We start from the raw sequence: 20,704 nt of genomic DNA on the forward strand, positions 1-20,704 counted from the left end.
GTATTAACACAACCTACCACTATGAAGAGGAAAAAGAATTACCCACAACCAACAGATTCATATATATTAACATCATCAGCAATATTGTAGTGATTGTGAAACATTGCTCTGCTATTTTAAGTGAAATTACAAATAAAATCTGTCAGTTTATTGGAATCATTTTAGCATTAGTGAATCTACAGCAATAAGATAGCATAAATTTCAAGGGGCATTGACTTATTAGGCCAGAGATTTGGCAGTCCCTTTGAAATTTTTAGCTTAGCTTGCAATCAAGCCATACTTAGACCACTAGACCAAATACTGACTAATTCTGTCCTTAATGCTTCTCTACCCTAAGCTGATTCTAGGCACCAAAGTTATGTTATTTGGAGCAGTGTGCTTGTGTGCTTTGCTTATTGCAGTTTTACAGGAAAGTGTACATCTGAAGAGGATTTGAGTTGAGAAGCCTGTATGGTATTTAAAGGATAATTTTGGCTCTTGACTACTGATAGAATGTTTAATTTTAAAGTTTGAGTGATTTAATTACTTGAGTATTTCATTGTTTGGTCTCTTCCAAATTAAAATAATTACTTATAAATTATTTTGTGCATATATTTTGTGACTATATGTAGAAATTGGAAAACATGTACAAATGAAAAATGTTGGGCCCTGAAAAGTTGATGTAAATCAATGTTAAGTTTTTTGTGAGTTCCGGTTTAAATACATTATGTTTCTTGACAGTACCTTTTAGTAAATGTTAAATAATAATATTTCACTGAAAAAAAAAAGGAAAGGTACCCAAAATATCCAAGTCGATTTCTTTTGCTGTCTTAAGCAGAGATTATAATGAACTTGGGATACAACTTCGCAGGGTAGTAATTTAACTCCAGGCAGCCAGATTAGAATGCAGTGATACAAATAATGAGCAAAGGACAACCAAACATTAGAGAAATAACCTTTAAAGTAATGAATGTACAAATAGAGAGGATTTGTATGTATGTAGAATATGCTTTCTTACTGGTAATTTCCAAGATAAGTGTAAGAATTAAAATTAAAAGACTTTTGTTTGTCTCTCATGATTTTTACAGTACACAAAAATCCCCATTTTCTTTTTTACACTTGCCCAAATCATAGTGTACAAGTTGTCTCTGGACTGTCTGTATTCTCTGAAGAATCAGAGGTTGAGTCTATCTGTTTTCTTGTTCAGATTTCCCTCTGAATCACTCATCATTTTTTGGTTTAGAAAGACATCAGTTATAGAGAAGTAACTTATGGGCTTTTGTTTCTTCAGAAGGGGTTTCTTTCTATCTTAGAACTTTGTTCTGATAGAAACACTGATCCTCCTTTTTTTCCTTTCTAAATCAACTTTATTGTGGCATAATTTATTTACAGTAAAATACACATATTTTAGTCTGTGGTTCTGTGAGTTTTGACACATGCTCATAGTTTTGTAACCACCGCTGCAATCCAGATGCAGAACACTGCCGCCACCCCAGGAAAATTCCTTCTGCCTCTTTAGAGTCAGCACCGCCCCACCCCCACACCAGTCCCTTGCAGTCACCCAGTCTGTCTCCTGCCCCAATAATTTTACCTTTTCCAGAATTTTATGTAAATGCAATCACACTACGTAGTTTTTTGAATGTGGTTTCTTTTACTTGGTATAATGCATTTGAGATTCACCCATGTTGTTTTGTGTATGGGTAGTTCATTCCTTTTTATTGCTAAGTAATATTCCATCGTATGGACCTACCACAGTTAGTTTATCCATTCACCAGTTGAAGCACATTTGGGTTTTCAATTTTTTGGCGATTATGTATATATAAAGCTACTATAGACATTAACATACACGTTTTTTGTGGAAACATGTTTTCACTTCTTTTGGATTAATACGTAGGAGTGGGTTTGATGGGTCATGTATGGCAGCTCCTTAGGAACTGGGCCGCACAGCAGGAGGTGAGCGGCGGGTGAGCAAGCAAAGCTTCATCTGCCTCTCCCCATCGCTCGCATTACTGCCTGAACTCCCCTCCTCTCCACCCTGTCTGTGGACAAATTGTCTTCCATGAAACCAGTCCCTGGTGCCAAAAAGGTTGGGGACTGCTGATGTATGGAGTGAATGTTTAATTCCCTAAGACATCGCCAAACTGTTTCCCAAAGGGTAGTATTATTTTGTATTCTCATCAGCAGTGTATAAGAGTTCCAGTTGCTCTGTATCCTTGTTGCACTTGGTATTGTCAATTTTTACATTTTCCTCCTACCATTCTAACAGGAGTGTAGTGGTATATCATAATGGTTCTCATTTGCAATTCCTTACTAATGATATTGAGCATCTTTTAATGTGCTTAATTGCCATCCATATATCATCCTTGGTAAAGTGCCTTTTCCAAATCACATGCTTAATTTGGGGGAATTTTTTTTCTTTTTATTGAGCTATAAGCATTCTTCATTTATTCTGGATACAAGTCTTACTGGTGCATTTTAGAAAGCTCATTCTGAGAGCTGTGTGAAGCAAAGTCTGTTGTCAAGAAATGAGAAAGATTTTACAGAAGTCCAAGTAAGTGATAATGAGCTTCTGGACCTGGGTAGTTGGTAGTAGGAATAGAAAGGGATAAATGCATGAAAAATGGAAGCTGCAGGACTTGGTAACTGATCTAATATAGGGAGATGGGGGACTCAAAAGTAATTGAGGACTTGTAATTTCCTGGGAGGACAGCTTTCATAAATGGACATCATTGTTTCTTTTGTAATAATTTGGCTTTTTTCCCGACAAAGTGTAATCTCCTGAGGACTGGAACTCTAACTTCAGTTTCTTCTCTACCCTGCAGTACTAAGCACTCATTATTTAGTTAGTGTTCAGTAAGTTATGTCTTTTTTATTTGCTGGGGAGGCATGTATGTGCATTCTTTGATTATTTCACACTCTACATTGTACCTCCTTGTAAAAATAATCCTGTTCCACTGAAAGATTTATGAATATTATGCAACTAAAGAAAATTAAATAATTGAGGTAAAAATATTCTCCTGTAATTGAGAATCCCAAAAGGTATGAAGGGCAAGTTATAGGAGTAAAGTCATTTACCTCTGAATAAAACTGGAAACTCCAGTTAATTTTAACAGTGGGTTCTGCAAAACAGAGAGTATCTGTTAGAAGTCAAGGATATATAGGGAAGGAAGTGGACTGATAGGAAGCATGATGGGACTGGAAGAAAACCTGACATAGAAGGATTTTTGTACTCAGTGCCCTTGACTTCATGTTTGATTTGTTTTGGAGGATTTAAGTGACTCCTCTATCTAAAAGTAGTCTTGAGACTTCAGTTATATATGAATCACTAAAAATAAAACTATCATAGTGTTTCTGATTTGGAGTGTAATTCTGATTCTAAGCAATGTAGTATGGACTTTCTTTTAATTGAATGTGAATGATAAAAAATAATGTTGCTTACCAAATACATCTAATCGTTTGTTTACATTTCGTGGACTGTTTGCTCAGTAGTGTCTTAAATGCATCTAAAAATTTGTTAAAATTGAGGGAAAAAACCCCACTTCACTCATCATAAACTTATTAAGGTTGTTAGATTCAGAGAACTGGTTTAGATCTTATGTCTTATTCCATGGTGCTACTCTCCTTGCAAGGAGAGGAGAAAGAGTAAAGTGAATATGGAATGTTATTTTCTTTTGATGACCCTGAGCTCTTGGAATCAATCTATCTACTTGCTTTACCGACAAAACTGGGACTTCAGTTTAATATTGAAAAGGAAAAAAAATGTATCCTTACTTTTTACACATCTTTCATACTCAGCTTTTATTGCCTCTTAGACCTTTATAGCTTAATGTGATAAATAAAATTGCATATCTTTCATCTTAATTCTTCAAAAGGTAATACACCATACCTAAAGTATATAAATCAGAAATCCTTTTATATAGGTTTATTAGTGTATATTAGATTTCTTTTTATATGTGTGAACAATATGAATGGTTTATTGCACTGTTATTATGGAAGGTATATTTTAACTAAGTCAATTTTAGGAGCAGAACTCTTATTTATTTTCTAAATAAATTTCCTAGAACCCTAATATAAAAAACTAAATGTTGAGTAAATCACGAATATTGCTAATGTCCTCAATTGTCATACTAAGTAGAAAAATTTAGTTTCCAAACATTTTAACTTGTAAAGTCGTGGTCATAGATACTATTGAAGATATTTGAAATTCAGTACTTACCATCTGATAAATAGAGGCATATCTCACAACAGTCTCTTCTCAGCACATAGGTAAATTAGAAAGTAGGGAAGCCAAAAGTGCTCCGTCCTGAATTGTTAAGAAATTTTGTGTGTCATTGTTGTTACTGTAGTGCTTTTCAAACTTCAGCAAGGCATCAAGAGAACCTGGAGAGCTTCTTAAAATACAGATTGCTAAATCCCATCCTCAGAGTTCCTGATTCAGTAGGTCTGGAGTGAGGCCCGAGAATTTCCATTTCTAACACATTCGTAAGTGATGTTGAAGTTGCTGGTCTTTGAGAATCCCTGGTTCTCTTTATGCGTTCACCACTGATAGAGGTTGTCTAGGTTTCCTGGAAAAAAAATCACATTTCTCTGTAGATTAGTGGACCTATCTGTAAACTGTGGGGAAAGACTCTCCTTTTGCTCCCCACTTGATGCTGTTCCTTTTAGTGAGGGGACCATGTTTCTTTTCTAGAATGTGGCTCCCACTGTTCATTACTTAAAATACCTGTCACTAATGCAGCTTGGATGCCAAATATCATACTTGATATGGGATTCAGCTCACCTGAGACTTTTAGCAAAATGCTATTGACCTGATTAGCCTATTACTTGAGAGCTAGTATCTAGTAGAGCTTGATCCCTACCTGTTGCTACAGTTGGGTGATCAACTGCTAGTTAATTAGTAATATTCTTTGTCTTTTAGAAGGTTTTTTAAGAATTTAGAGGGGCTGATGGTATAATAAATAAATACAGAGTAGCATATTATTATTACCTGCTGTATTGATCTCAAGCATTAGTATTATTTGATTTTTCAGTTGATGATTTCATTCTAATGATTGTATGTGACCACACTTCTTAGTAATACAGTCCCATTTACCTGGTGCTTTTGATATCATTGATCATGAATTGACCCTGGCCCGTCTCTTTGAAATAGCAAGAGAGAAATTAGCAATTGAGAGTGATTATTTTTGTCATTATGGTTTTATTATTTATGTAGTAGTTGTAGGCTCAGTGCTTGGATTTACAGCCTCATAGATTTGGCCCTCAACCTCTGAGGGTGTCATGAAGAGTTTGTCTTACCACGCTGTTTGGTTGTCCAGAGATACATTTAACTTAATCATTGTCACTTTGGCTCTTTTTGTCATCTTTATGGTGCCAAACACCAGTTTATGAAATAGTTACTGGAATTGCTTCTTTCTTATTTTAAATTGCATTAATTATTAAACGACAGGAGGGTTCACAGGACTGATGAGCTATTTCTCAATTAAGTTGACTGAAACTATTGAGAAACAATCTAGTAAAGTAGCAATCTCATCACTCCTGCCTGGTTTGCATCATCTCATTATCAGTAATATGTAAAGCAGCTTTGCTAAGACTGAGATCAGCTGTGTTTCCAAAATGATGAATGATACTTATGGCTAATTAAGCTGATTGGCTTTTTGCTACTGTGTGTAGGGGACTGTGTAACAAAAGCACTTCAAATCAGATAAGGGGTACAATATCTGACTGGTTATAGGGCAAGATTGGTAGGTTAATAGCTTATGGATCTATTTGATCAGAATTGCTGGTCATAACCATTGTGGTCCAGTAGCTTGTATTTTCACTCTCTTTATAAGGTGGACTCTACTCAACTGTCTTTGAAAGTTCCAAGAATTGCAGTTTTCACTCTTGAATAGTTTTGTGAACCTTCAAATCTATTATTCTTTGTTTTTTGTTTCATTACATACACACTTAATTTCTTTGATGTGTGATTTAATTGATTCTTACATTAAGCTGGAATGTAGATACTCGTCCTCCAGCTTTTAATTCCTTTGGACAAAATGTTTTTGTATGATTGTTTTTCTACTAAGGAATCCAGGCTTATTTTTAAGTGGTACTAGAACATTTCTCTTAATATCCTTGGACAAAGGGAGACATTGTCATATGAAGTGGTCCTTATTCTGTTTATCACTTAGTTTCTGTCAGCCAGATTGTGATTCTCCATCTTGTGTAAAGGAACATTCTCCCCTAAAATAAAATTTGCATTGGGAGGAGAACCTGCAGGTGGAAAAGTATGTCTCATCTTGTGGCCCTAGCTCTGTTTTGCCTGCCCCCACCTTACATCTCCTTGGGTGTGGTTTCCAAACTCAAGAATTATTTTGACATTAGAAATAACTACTTACTGGGCTTCCCTGGTGGCGCAGTGGTTGGGAGTCCGCCTGCCGATGCAGGGGACACGGGTTCGTGCCCCGGTCCGGGAAGATCCCACATGCTGCAGCGGCTGGGCCGGTGAGCCATGGCTGCTGGGCCTGTGCGTCCAGAGCCTGTGCTCAGCAGCGGGAGAGGCCACGGCAGTGAGAGGCCCCCATACCACAAAACAAACAAACAAACAAAAAAAACTACTTACTAAGGATTTCCTACATGCCAGTCACTGTGATAAAGGCTCTCCATTCATTATCTTATTTTGTCAACATAGTAATATTGATAGCCTCCTCATTTTATAAATAAACTTATACTCAGACCTAGAGAATTTAGATAGCTTACGCAAGTAAGTGGCAGAGCTGTTATATTCTAAAATCCTTTCTCTTAATTGCTAAATACTTCTCTGAGCTTTATTTTTCTCTTCTACACGTGGAGATATAATTGCTGTATTACAGCATCGTGATGATTAAGTGTGGGAAAATATATAAAACACTTTCCACAGTCACTGACACATTGTAGGTTCTGGTAGACTCTAGTCAGACCTGCACAAGGAAAGTCCTGTAAGAGGATATAAATAGAAAATTCTTAGATCCTCCAAGGAAGGCACAGGTAAGGGGAGATTGTCACAGTGCTCAAAAGGAAGATCTGGAACCTAAACATAAGCCTAGTGGACATCAATCACCAAATAGCATAATTATTGCCTTATGTGGTAGTATGAGCTGTATTTGTTGTTGCCCTCCTGGACTCCTCTTCACCCATGTGAGCTGTCAGAATGGTGGTATTCTAAAATTCCTGCTGAGACAACATGGGAGGCAGTGGGAGCATTGTCTGCCTGTCTGTCTCCTGGTCACATTTTTATCCTTTGCACTGCTTACTTCTGCCCCAGGAGCAAACAAAAGTATTGCCCTTGATCCATATTTACCTATGGATTAGGCTCTGTGGTGTAGCCTCCCTTAGTCACATTTACTTTAATAAATGTCAGTTCCTTCACCTTGGACTTTTCTTCCTTGAATTATATCTGCTCTGTGCTGGCCCTCAAGGAGAATTTCCCTCTTCAACATTTTGAATAAGGTATAAGCAAAATACTCTCCTTGTGGTTCTTCATTGGCATAATTGAGACAGACGAGAACATTTAAAAAGAGTTTTGTGAATATTAAGGTATAAAAATAGGAAAATTAACAGAAAATACAAAGAACATAAATGTAGCCCAGTTTTTGAAGAAGAGGTTTTGATGCCTGTAGTAGCTGGCTTTCTCTTAGAGTCACAGATGTTGGTCTAGTCTATCACTTATCTTCAGGCATGTGTATTCTACCCTCAAATGACTAGCACTATTCTGCTGGTACTTTGCCTGGGTTTGTATTTCTCAGGCTTTTAATACCTCAGGCCTTTAGATTCACCACCCACGTCCTAGATTTTTTGGTATCTTCATAGTCAAAACCAAGACATCCAGTTTACTAGCTTGAGGGATACCTCTAGGAGATTTGATTTGAGAATGGAGTCACTGAAAATCCGGAATTTCTGTAGAATGGTTTTCAGGCACCATGTTTCCCAATAATGGGCCAGAACTGAAACTTTCTGTTTGATTATCCTCATGTCTTTGGCTAAAAGGTGACAAATTTTGCAGGATGGTAATGTCTAAACATTATTGGCTTAGTAAAGAACTACAGCTGACCCTTGAAAAATGTGGGGGTTAGGGACACCAATCCACTGCACAGTAAAAAAATCCACGTATAACTTTTGTCTTCGCAAAAACTTAACTACTATAGCCTACTGTTAACCAGAAACCTTACTGATAACATAAACAGCCGATTAACACATATTTTGTATGTTACATGTATTATATACTGTAGTCTTAAAATAAGCTAGGGAAAAGGAAATGTTATTAAGGAAATCATAAAAAAGAGAAAATACATTTACAGTACTGTACTATCTTTACTGGTACTGGAAGTTTATGTCCTCTGTTTACAAGATGAATTGTCTGTCAGCACCTACATCTACATTGTCTTATATGATACAAAACACTGAAGATATTCTATGTATTACTAACATTAGAAAGCAAAAATGAAAAGATAACATGAAAAAAATGCATTTATGTGCAGCTATAACAATACATGCATTATACCTGTAACAGCAATGATTGCTTTAAAGGAGGTAGTGTAATCAATACGATTGCTTCATGGTAGCCTAGCCTATACACTAATAAATGAATTGTTTTAAAATTTTTATGGCATACAGTTTGACAATCATATTCATAATACAGTATTGGAAACATTGTTAAATTAAAAAAAAACACTTACCTATGATGATCGGCTGATATGCAGTTTCTCCAGTTATGAGGAAGGCATACTGTATGGTAATGTAACTTTTTGAAAGCAAAGTTTTAAAACAGTAAGAAAACTAACACATTATTAATTTTATATTAAATTATAGAATTTAATGCCTTTATGCCTATGTAAGGATAGACTGTTATCTACATATATTTTATACATTCATGATATACCTAACTTTTTCTTAATTTTTTCAATATTTCTAGACTATGCAGTTCATCTGTGAGTTTTTTTAAATTGTCTCAAATCTCAAAAAATTTTTCCGATATTTATTGAAAAAATTTGCATATAACTGGACTCGCACAGTTCAGACGGTGTTGTTCAAGGGTCAACTGTAGGTTGAATTTAAAGTCATTTCCTGGGCTTGTCTTCCTTACATGGTCTCCAGTGGGGAGGCCAAGAAAAAAAGTTTTACAAAGGAAGCTTAATTTTAGTTGACTGTTGGAATAGAGTGACTTATACTGTGACTCTGACTGCATTATCGTAAAAAATTAGTGTACTTTTTTGGGTCTTTGGTCTTCTAGTTATAAAGTGGTTATTCCACTTTCTTGACAGATATTGGGATAAATATAAATAACTGATCGCTAAGACTTAGTAGTGATGTAACTTGGTAAAAACATTCACTTTTATGTTTTCTAATTTATTAAAATATACAGAGATCAGCTTTCATTCCCAGTGGTAAAGTGATGGCTTGATTACTATGACATGAAAGCATAAACCATGCCAATTTATGTATTTCAAAGAATTTTCCCCTCTAAATTACACCTAATGTAGTTTTTTACCTGCTTAGGGCTATATACTGATTGTCATGGAAGGTAGTGCTATTTGTCTGTGTGTGTGTGTATCTTTAATTTAATGGAATGCCATGCAGAGCATATTGAATTTCCTTTATTCCTTCAACAGGCATTTGCTGATAGACTGGTTATTTATCCCACTATACTACATCTCCAGAAACAATACTGCTATTTAAAGTTGAGACTTTCAACAAGTTTTGTGATCACTCCTATTTGGTGGGTAGGAAAAAGCAAATGACCATGTTTGGATATGATGAAACCTATGAAATGTGAAAAATAATGGGTGTGATGAGAGTAATGGAAAAGAGGCCTATAAAACTGAGAAGATAATTTAAATAAACTTCAGCTTAGCCCTGTAACACCATTATAAGGAAAGACATCTCCTGTGTTTCCATGATCAACTCACACAATTTCATGAGTGGTAACTTTTCCCACAGCAACTATAAAATAATACCATAGGCTACATAATAGCCCATAGGGGCCTCAGTGTCGTAATCTGAAAAAAACTTGAACCTCTGTTCAGTGTGTAAGACTGTAAGTTAGTTTCTTAAAGGAGGCAGTAAGTTGTAGATATGGTTTTTCCAACTAAAATTACTCTTTTTCATGAAAGAAATGTTTTGAATCTTAGGTGGGAATAATATAAAAACAGATAAAGCATCACATATTAGACTCTTTTCCTATTTTAAAAGGGTAAACATGGAAATAGTCAAGCTGTGAAGTGTCCTGTGCATGGATAATGTTGACACATTGAACAGGTGCCTGAAATGCTTCACAGATGACCCTGTTATCCCAAAGCATTGTATAAAGTTGCTCCACTATTAGTTGGATGAATATTCTAAACTGTGGCTATGATTTTGAATTTTCATTTGCATGTTATTAATAGTTTTGTTTTATTCAAAGGGGCTATTATCAGGTATTCTCTGTTAACCGTATGTAGTTCTGATAATTTTCTATGATAGTAAATAAGACTTTAATTATTTTTCCAGTGGGCTTCCATTGCTTTGCTCCTAAATGGTTTATCGTCTAGTTAAGAACCAGGAATAGAAGAGAACTGAGACTATACCATGTACTCCTAGATAAATCACAGTTGTTGAGGGCTGGCTTCATCATCTGTTAAATGAGTCCCCACTGATCAATCCCTTTCTTCAGGGTGCTATAAGGCACTGAGTATTGGGTCATTTTTCTGACTGGCTGTCAGTCCCACATATTACTGTCACCCTCATACCCAATTGATCTTTCCTCTTAGTTGTGGAATTATTAGTAGGTACTCTTCAGACACAAGGTAAAAGTTCTGAAGCAACTCTCTGAGGCATTCTAGCATAAATAGCAATGTCTTAGTCTGTTTGGCCTACTGTGACAAAAAAGTATCATAGACCGTGTGGCTTGTAAACAACAGAAATTTACTTCTCACAATTCTGGAAGGTGAGAAGTTCAAGATCAAGGTGCTGGCAGATTTGGTGTCTGATGAGTGCCCTCTTTCTGCTCCATAGACAGTGCCTTCTCACTGTGCCCTCGTACAGAAGAAGGGGCTAGAGAGCTCTGTGGGGTCTGTTTTACAAGAGCACTAATCTCATTCATAAGGCTCCACCCTCATGACTTAAGCACTTCCCGCACGCCCCACATTTGAATACCATCACACCGGGCATTAAGTTTCAATGGATGCGTTTGGGGGAGACACAGATGTTCAGTCTGTAGCAAGCAGCCACCACATATACTACTTTGTTTGTATTATCACTAATCCTTTTTAAAAAACTGTGTGGAAGGTTTTATAATACGTATTTTAAAGTGAAGAAACTATGTCTCAGAGATGTCAAAATAACTTTCCTAGGACACAAACCTGGTAAGAGTTGGATCCCAAACTGAGAGATAGATCTGTCTGGCTCTCAAAGCTCTTTTTCCTCTGATTCAAAATCTTTCTGATTTTGCATATTTACAATGAACAGAGTCCACATTTTTGTACTCCAGACCCCTTACTTTGATATTTGTTGGTGCATAACATTTTGATTGTTGTACGTATAACATACAAAATATGTGTTAATTCTGTTTATGTTATCAATAAGGTTTCCGGTCAACAGTAGGCTATTAGTAGTTAAGTTTTTGGGGATTCAAGAGTGATATGCAGATTTTCGACTCTGTAGGAGGTTCAGCACCCCTAATCCCTGAGTTGTTCAAGGGACAGCTGTATACTTTCTGATAAATAGAAATAAATTTCTAACTTTATAATTTTCACAAGCAAATAACACATACTTATAAGCATTCCCAGAACAGAAGAGTTAATATAAAGTGCAGAGAAGGGGTAAAGCTGGAGTTATTACTAGTTAAGGATTATTCCCAGAAATTCTCTAGCACAAAATTGGATTTGTGGAAGGTAAAAATTCTCAATATTATCTCATCTAAAATTCTTGAAAATTTTTGCCACTTTTTCATTCATTTATCTATTCAAAGATATATACTATGTGATCAGCACTGTTCTAAATGCTGGTTTGGGAGGAGGGAGGGGAGTTTGAAAAATACCCTGCTGCCATGGAGCTTAAATTCTAGTAGGGGGAGAAAGATAATAAAATAAAGAAGTAAATGGTATATATTAGAAGATGATAATTGCTTGGAGAAAAATACAGCAGGGAAAGAGGAGAAGGAAAAGCAAGGGATGTGATGGTGACTGGGTGTTGAATTTTTAAGTGAGATAGTCTGGATAGCCTTTTGGGGAAGGTGACATATGAGCAAAATTTTGAAGGACATTTGGGTGAGCCATGTGGATGGGTATCTGGGAAACCAGCATTCCAGGCGAAGGAGGAGCAAATGCAAAGGTCCTAAAGTAGGAACATGGCTGACATGTTCAGAGGTTAGTAACAAGACTATGTGGCTGAAATAGAGTAAACAAGGAGGACAGTAGTAGATGAGATCAAAGAGGTAAGGGAGGAGGAGGAGGAGCTTCAAGATGGAGGAGTAAGACGCGGAGATGATCTTCCTCCACACAAATACATCAGAAATACATCTACACGTGGAACAGCTCCTACAGAACACCTACTAAACGCTGGCAGAAGACCTCAGACCTCCTAAAAGGCAAGAAATTCCCCCACGTACCTGGGTAGGGCAAAAGAAAAAAGAATAAACAGAGACGAAAGGATAGGGACGGGACCTGCACCAGTGGGAGGAAGCTGTGAAGGAGGAAAGGTTTCCACACACTAGGAAGCCCCTCCGCGGGCAGAGACTGCGGGAGGCGGAGGGGGGGAGCTACGGGGCCGCGGAGGAGAGCACAGCAACAGGGGTGCGGAGGGCAAAGCGGAGAGATTCCCGCACAGAGGATCGGTGCTGACCGGCACTCACCGGCCTGAGAGGCTTGTCTGCTCACCCACTGGGGTGGGCATGGGCTGGGAGCTGAGGCTCAGGCTTCGGTCAGATCGCAGGGAGAGGACTGGGGTAGGCGGCGTGAACACAGCCTGAAGGGGTTAGTGCACCACGGCTAACCAGGAGGGAGTCCAGGAAAAAGTCTGGACCTGCCGAAGAGGCAAGAGACTTTTTCTTCCCTCTTTGTTTCCTGGTGCGCGAGGAGAGGGGATTAAGAGCGCCACTTAAAGGAGCTCCAGAAACAGGCACAAGCAGCGGCTATCAGCGCGGACACCAGGGACAGGCATGAGACGCTAAAGCTGCTGCTGCCGCCACCAAGAATCCTGTGTGCGAGCACAGGTCACTATCCACACCTCCCCTCCTGGGAGCCTGTGCAGGCCGCCACTGCCAGGGTCCCGTGACCCAGGGACAACTTCCCCGGGAAAACGCACGGCGTGCCTCAGGCTGGTGCAACGTCACGCCAGCCTCTGCCGCCTCAGGCTTGGCCCGCATTCCGTACCCCTCCCTTCCTCCGGCCTGAGTGAGCCAGAGCCCCCGAATCAGCGGCTCCTTTAACCCTGTCCTGTCTGAGCGAAGAAAAGACGCCCTCAGGCGACCTACACGCAGAGGCGGATCCAAATCCAAAGCTGAACCCCGGGAGCTGTGCGAACAAAGAAGAGAAAGGGAAATCTCTCCCAGCAGCCTCAGGAGCAGTGGATTAAATCTCCACAATCACCTTGATGTACCCTGCATCTGTGGAATACCTGAAGAGACAACGAATCATCCCAAATTGAGGGACTTTGGGAGCAACAATATATTTTTTTTTTTCCCTTTTTCTCTTTTTGTGAGTGTGTATGTGTATGCTTCTGTGTGTGATTTTCTCTCTATACCTTTGCTTTTACCATTTGTCCTAGGGTTCTGTCTGTTGTGTTTTTTTTTTTCTTTAGTATAGGTTTTAGCGCTTGTTATCATTGGTGGATTTGCTTTTTTGGTTTGGTTTCTCTCTTCTTTCTTTCCTTTTTAAAAAAAATTTATTTTTTTTTATTTTAATAACTTTCTAATTTTATTGTATTTTATCTTCTTATTTCTTTCTTTCTTTTCTCCCTTTTATTCTGAGTCGTGTGGATGACAGGCTCTTGGTGCTCCAGCCAGGCGTCAGGGCTGTGCCTGTGAGGTGGGAGAGCCAAGTTCAGGACATTGGTCCACATGAGACCTCCCAGGTCCACATAATATCAAACGGCGAAAGCTCTCCCAGAGATCTCCATCTCAACGCCAAGACCGAGCTCCACTCAACGACCAGCAGGCTCCAGTGCTGCACACCCTGTGCCAAACAACTAGCAGGACAGGAACACAGCCCCACCCATTAGCAGAGAGGCTGCTAAAATCATAATAAGGCCACAGACACCCCAAAACACACAACCAGATGTGGACCTGCCCACCAGAAAGACAAGATCCAGCCTCATCCACCAGAACACAGGCACTAGTCCCCTCCACCAGGAAACCTATACAACTCACTGAACCAACCTTAGCCCCTGCGGACACAAAAACAACGGAAACTATGAACCTGCAGCCTATGAAAAGGAGACCCCAAACACAGTAAGTTAAGCAAAATGAGAAACACACAGCAGATGAAGGCGCAAGGTAAAAACCCACCCGACCTAACAAATGAAGAGGAAATAGGCAGTCTACCTGAAAAAGAATTCAGAATAATGATAGTAAAGATGATCCACAATCTTGGAAATAGAATGGAGAAAATACAGGAAACGTTTAACAAGGACCTAGAAGAGCTAAAGAGCAAACAAACAGTGATGAACAACACAATATATGAAATTAAAAATTCTCTAGAAGGGATCAATAGCAGAATAACTGAGGGAGAATAACGGATAAGTGATCTGGAAGACAAAATAGTGGAAATAACTACTGCAGAACAGAATAAAGAAAATAAATGAAAAGAATTGAGGACAGTCTCAGAGACCTCTGGGACAACATTAAATGCACCAACATTCAAACTATAGGGGTCCCAGAAGAAGAAGAAGAGAAAAAGAAAGGGACTGAGAAAATATTTGTAGAGATTATAGTTGAAAACTTCCCTAATATTGGAAAGGAAATAGTTAATCAAGTCCAGGAAGCACAGAGAGTCCCATACAGGATAAATTCAAAGAGAAACATGCCAAGACACATATTCAAACTATCAAAAATTAAATACTAAGAAAAAATATTAAAAGCAGCAAGGGAAAAACAACAAATAACATACAAGGGAATCCCCATAAGGTTAACAGCTGATCTTTCAGCAGAAACTCTGCAAGCCAGAAGGGAGTGGCAGGACATACTTAAAGTGATTAAGAGGCAAAACCTACAACCAAGATTACTCTACCCAACAAGGATCTCATTCACATTCGACAGAGTAATTATTAAAACCTTTACAGACAAGCAAAATTTAAGAGAATTCAGCACCACAAAACCAGCTTTACAACAAATGCTAAAGGAACTTCTCTATGCAGGAAACACAAGAGAAGGAAAAGACCTACAATAACAAACCCAAAACAGTTAAGAAAATGGTAACAGGAACATACATATCCATAATTACCTTAAATGTAAATGGAGTAAATGCTCCAACCAAAAGACATAGACTGGCTGAATGGATACAAAACAAGACCCGTATTATATGCTGTCTACAAGAGATCCAGTTCAGACCTAGGGACACATACAGACAAAGTAAGGGGATGGAGAAAGATATTATATGCAAATGGAAATCAAAAGAAAGGGGAGTATAATTCTCATATCAGACAAAATAAACTTTAAAACAAATACTATTACAAGAGACAAAGAAGGACACTACATAATGATCAAGGGTACAATCCAAGAAGAAGATATAACAATTGTAAACATTTATGCACCCATCATAGGAGCACCTCAATACATAAGGCAAATACTAACAGCCATAAAAGGGGAAATTGACAGTAACACAATCATCGTAGCGGACTTTAACACCCTACTTTCACCAATGGACAGACCATCCAAAATGAAAATAAATAAGGAAACACAAGCTTTAAATGACACATTAAACAAGATGGACTTAATTGATATTTATAGGACATTCCATCCTAAAACAACACAATACACTTTCTTCTCAAGTGCTCATGGAATCTCCTCCGGGATAGATCGTATCTTGGGTCACAAATCAAGCCTTGGTAAATTTAAGAAAATTGAAATTGTATCAGGTATCTTTTCAGACCATAATGCTATGAGACTATATATCAATTGCAGGAAAAAATCTGTAACAAAATACAAACATATGGAGGCTAAACAATACACTACTTAATAACGAAGAAATCAAAGAGGAAATCAAAAAATGCCTGGAAACAAATGACAGTGAAACCACGACGACCCAAAACCTATAGGATGCAGCAAAAGCAGTTCTAAGAGTGAAGTTTAGAGCAATACAATCCTACATTAAGAAACAAGAAACATCTCAAATAAACCACCCAACCTTATACCTAAAGCAGTTAGAGAAAGAAGAACAAAAAAACCCCAAGGTTAGCAGAAGGAAAGAAAGCATGAAAATCAGATGAGAAATAAATGAGAAAGAAATGAAAAGAAGGATAGCAAAGAACAACAAAACTGAAAGCTGATTCTTTGTGAAGATAAACAAAATTGATGAACCATTAGCCAGACTCATCAAGAAAAAAAGGGGAAAGACTCAAATCAACAGAACTAGAAATGAAAAAGGAGAAGTAACAACTGACTCTGCAGAAGTACAAAGGATCATGAGGGATTACTACAAGCAACTCTATGCCAATAAAACGGACAACCGGGAAGAAATGGACAAATTCTTAGAAATGCGCAACCTTCCGAGACTGAACCAGGAAGAAATAGACTATATGAACAGACCAATCACAAGTAATGAAATTGAAACTGTGATTAAAAATCCTCCAACAAGCAAAAGCCCAGGACCAGATGTCTTCACAGGCGAATGCTATCAAACATTTAGAGAAGAGCTAACACCTATCCGTCTCAAACTCTTCCAGAATAAAGCAGAGAGAGGAACACTCCCAAACCCATTCTATGAGGTCACCATCACCCTGATACCAAAACCAGACAAAGATGTGACAAAGAAAGAAAACTACAGGCCAATATCACTGATGAACATAGATGCAAAAATCCTCAACAAAATACTAGCAAACAGAATCCAACAGCACATTAACAGAATCACACACCATGATCAAGTGGGGTTTATCCCAGGAATGCAAGGATTCTTCAATATACGCAAATCAATCAATGTGATATACCATATTAAGAAATTGAAGGAGATAAACCATATGATCATCTCAGTAGATGCAGAGAAAGCTTTCGACAAAATTCAACACCCATTTATGATAAAAACCCTCCAGAAAGTAGGCACAGAGGGAACTTACCTAAACATAATAAAGGCCATATATGACAAACCCACAGCCAACGTCATCCTCAATGGTGAAAAACTGAAACCATTTCCACTAAGATCAGGAAAAAGACAAGGTTGCTCACTCTCACCACTGTTACTCAACATAGTTTTGGAAGTTTTAACCACAGCAATCAGAGGAGAAAAAGAAATAAAGGGAATCCAAATTGGCAAAGAAGAAGTAAAGCTGTCACTGTTTGCAGGTGACATGATACTCTACATAGAGAATCCTAGAGATGCTACCAGAAAACTACTAGAGCTCATCAGTGAATTTGGTAAAGTAGCAGGATACAAAATTAATGCACAGAAATCTCTTGCATTCCTATACACTAATGATGAAAAATCTGAAAGTGAAATTAAGGAGACACTCCCATTTACCACTGCAACAAAAAGAATAAAATATCTAGTAATAAACCTACCTAAGGAGACAAAAGACCTGTATGCAGAAAATTATAAGACACTGATGAAAGCAATTAAAGATGATACAAACAGATGGAGAGATATACCATGTCCTTGGATTGGAAGAATCAACATTGTGAAAATGACTCTACTACCCAAAGCAATCTACAGATTCAGTGCAATCCCTATCAAACTACCACTGGCATTTTTCACAGAACTAGAACAAAAAATTTCACAATTTGTATGGAAACACAAAAGACCCCGAACAGCCAAAGCAATCTTGAGAAAGAAAACAGAGCTGGAGGAATCAGGCTCCCTGACTTCAGACTATACTACAAAGCTACAGTAATCAAGACAGTATGGTACTGGCACAAAAACAGAAATATAGATCAATGGAACAGGATAGAAAGCCCAGAGATAAACGCACGCACATATGGTCACCTTATCTTTGATAAAGGAAGCAAGAATATACAGTGCAGAAAGGACAGCCTCTTCAATACGTGGTGCTGGGAAAACTGGACAGCTACATGTAAAAGAATGAAATTAGAACACTCCCTAACACCATACACAAAGATAAACTCAAAATGGATTAAAGACCTAAATGTAAGGCCAGACACTATTAAACTCTTAGAGGAAAACATAAGCAGAACACTTTATGACATAAATCACAGCAAGATCCTTTTTGACCCACCTCCTAGAGAAATGGAAATAAAAACAAAAATAAACAAATGGGACCTAATGAAACTTAAAGGCTTTTGCACAACAAAGGAAAGCATAAAGAACACGAAAAGACAACCGTCAGAATGGGAAAAAGTATTTGCAAATGAAGCAACTGACAAAGGATTAATCTCCAATATTTACAAGCAGCTCATGCAGCTCAATATCAAAAAAACAAACAACCCAATCCAAAAATGGGCAGAAGACCTAAAAAGACATTTCTCCAAAGAAGATATACAGGTTGCCAACAAACACATGAAAGAATGCTCAACATCACTAATCATTAGAGAAATGCAAATCAAAACTACAATGAGATATCATCTCACACCGGTCAGAATGGCATCATCAAAAAATCTACAAACAATAAATGCTGGAGAGGGTGTGGAGAAAAGGAAATCCTCTTGCACTGTCGGTGGGAATGTAATTGATACAGCCACTATGGAGAACAGTATGGAGCTTCCTTAAACAACTAAAAATGGAGCTACCATATGACCCAGCAATCCCACTACTGGGCATATACCCTGAGAAAACCAGAGTTCAAAAAGAGTCATGTACCACAATGTTCATTGCAGCTCTATTTACAATAGCCAGGACATGGAAGCAACCTAAGTGTCCATCAACAGATGAATGGATAAAGAAGATGTGGCACATATATACAATGGAATATTACTCAGCCATAAAAAGAAACGAAATTGAGTTATTTGTAGTGGGGTGGATGGACCTAGAGTCTGTCATACAGAGTGAAGTAAGTCAAAGAGAAAAACAAATACCATATGCTAACATATATGTATGGAATCTAATAGGGAAAAAAAAAAAAAAAGGTCATGAAGAACCTAGGGGCAAGACTGGAATAAAGACGCAGACCTACTAGAGAATGGACTTGAGGATATGGGGATGGGGAAGGGTAAGCTGGGACAAAGTGAGAGAGTGGCATGGCCATATATACACTACGAAATGTGAAGTAGATAGCTAGTGGGAAGCAGCTGCATGGCACAGGGAGATCAGCTCCGTGCTTTGTGACCACCTAGAGGGGTGGGATAGGGAGGGTGGGAGGTAGGGAGATACAAGAGGGAAGAGATATGGGGATATATGTATATGTATAACTGATTCACTTTGTTATAAGGCAGAAACTAACACACCATTGTAAAGCAATTATAGTCCAATAAAGATGTTTTAAAAAATAAATGAATGAATGAATAAGTAAATAAATAAAAAGAGGTAAGGGAGGCCATATTGTCTGGGGCCTTTTAGGTCAAATTAGTAACTTTGGGTTTGACTGATTGAGATGAAGAGTCAGTTCAATAAGAGCAAAGGAGTAACATCATTTGACTGATATTTTGACAGGATCTGGCTGCTACATTGAGAATAGACTGTAGACGTTGGCAAGGGTGGAAGCAGGGAGACCTGTTCAGAGGTTACTGTAACAATTCAGGTGAGAAAAGTGTTGGCTCAGTTGGTAGCAATGCCAGTGGTGATACTTGTTCAGAGCTTGGCGAAATGTTTGCTGATGGGTTGGTAGGGAGTGTCAGAGAAAGAGAGGAGTCTTGCTTTTTACTTTTCTTTGTTGGTAAATGCAAGTCATAGCTTTTGTTTAGTGTAATATAAATGAAACCATCTGCACCAGCGGTCAGTATACTGGGTATTTTAGTTTACTTTGCAGGAAATTGAACATGTTGTAATTGAAACTACTACGCAGGATGGGAAAGTATCTTAACAATCATTTTATTAATTTAGAGGAAGAATTGTCAAATTATAGCCTCAGGACCAAATCTGGCTCATAGCCTGGTTTTGTGAATAAAGTTTTATTGGAAGACACACACAATTTTTTTTTTTTTACGTCTTGTCTATGGCAGCTTTCCTGCTACAAAAGCAACAGAGGCCCACAAAGCATAGAATATTTACTGTTTGGCCCTTTATTGAAAAAAGTTTGCTGACCCTTGGTTTCGACCGTTGTGTAAGAGTTGTGCCAAAATTTTCCTCTGATCTTTTTCCAAGTATGAAGAAGAAATTTAAGAGGGGACAGGAGGTGACAGTAGAGAGAACAAAAAGGTAATATTCAAATGCTGTCACCAATGTATTTCTCTCCCTTATGTTAGTCTACCTATTTCTTTGCTATGGGTATCCAGTTTCCCCTGATCTCTGACGTGCTCTGTGTTGGGATATAAGTGCACATAATTGGCCTGGGGCGGGGGGGCGGGGCTGGGGAGTATGTTCTTCTCAACAGTAAAGATTCACTATAGGAATGAATCTCGGCTGCTAGAGACTACACTGTTGAATTTCACAGTCTTGATAGAAAATAAAAAATGAGTACCAGCATCAGTGTGAGC

General features: G+C 38.1%; 1 protein-coding gene across 10 annotated transcripts in view; it reads left to right on the forward strand.

Moving 5' to 3' along the window:
- The window catches only part of FUT8 (fucosyltransferase 8), a 331,756-nt gene that overhangs the window by 210,350 nt on the left and 100,702 nt on the right, over positions 1 to 20,704 (forward strand). The window contains exon 1 of one of the 10 annotated variants that reach the window (XR_016392198.1): positions 108 to 20,426. The exons of the other annotated variants lie outside the window; for them this stretch is intronic. The gene's annotated coding sequence lies outside the window, so the exon portion shown is untranslated. Of the gene's footprint in view, positions 1 to 107; positions 20,427 to 20,704 lie in introns of those variants that run through there. 10 annotated transcript variants of the gene reach the window in all.

The sequence above is a fragment of the Delphinapterus leucas genome, chromosome 2 (assembly GCF_059928025.1).
Source record: "Delphinapterus leucas isolate spDelLeu-1000000601 "Yukka" chromosome 2, BTC_Dleu_Yukka2, whole genome shotgun sequence".
Classification (NCBI taxonomy): domain Eukaryota; kingdom Metazoa; phylum Chordata; class Mammalia; order Artiodactyla; family Monodontidae; genus Delphinapterus; species Delphinapterus leucas.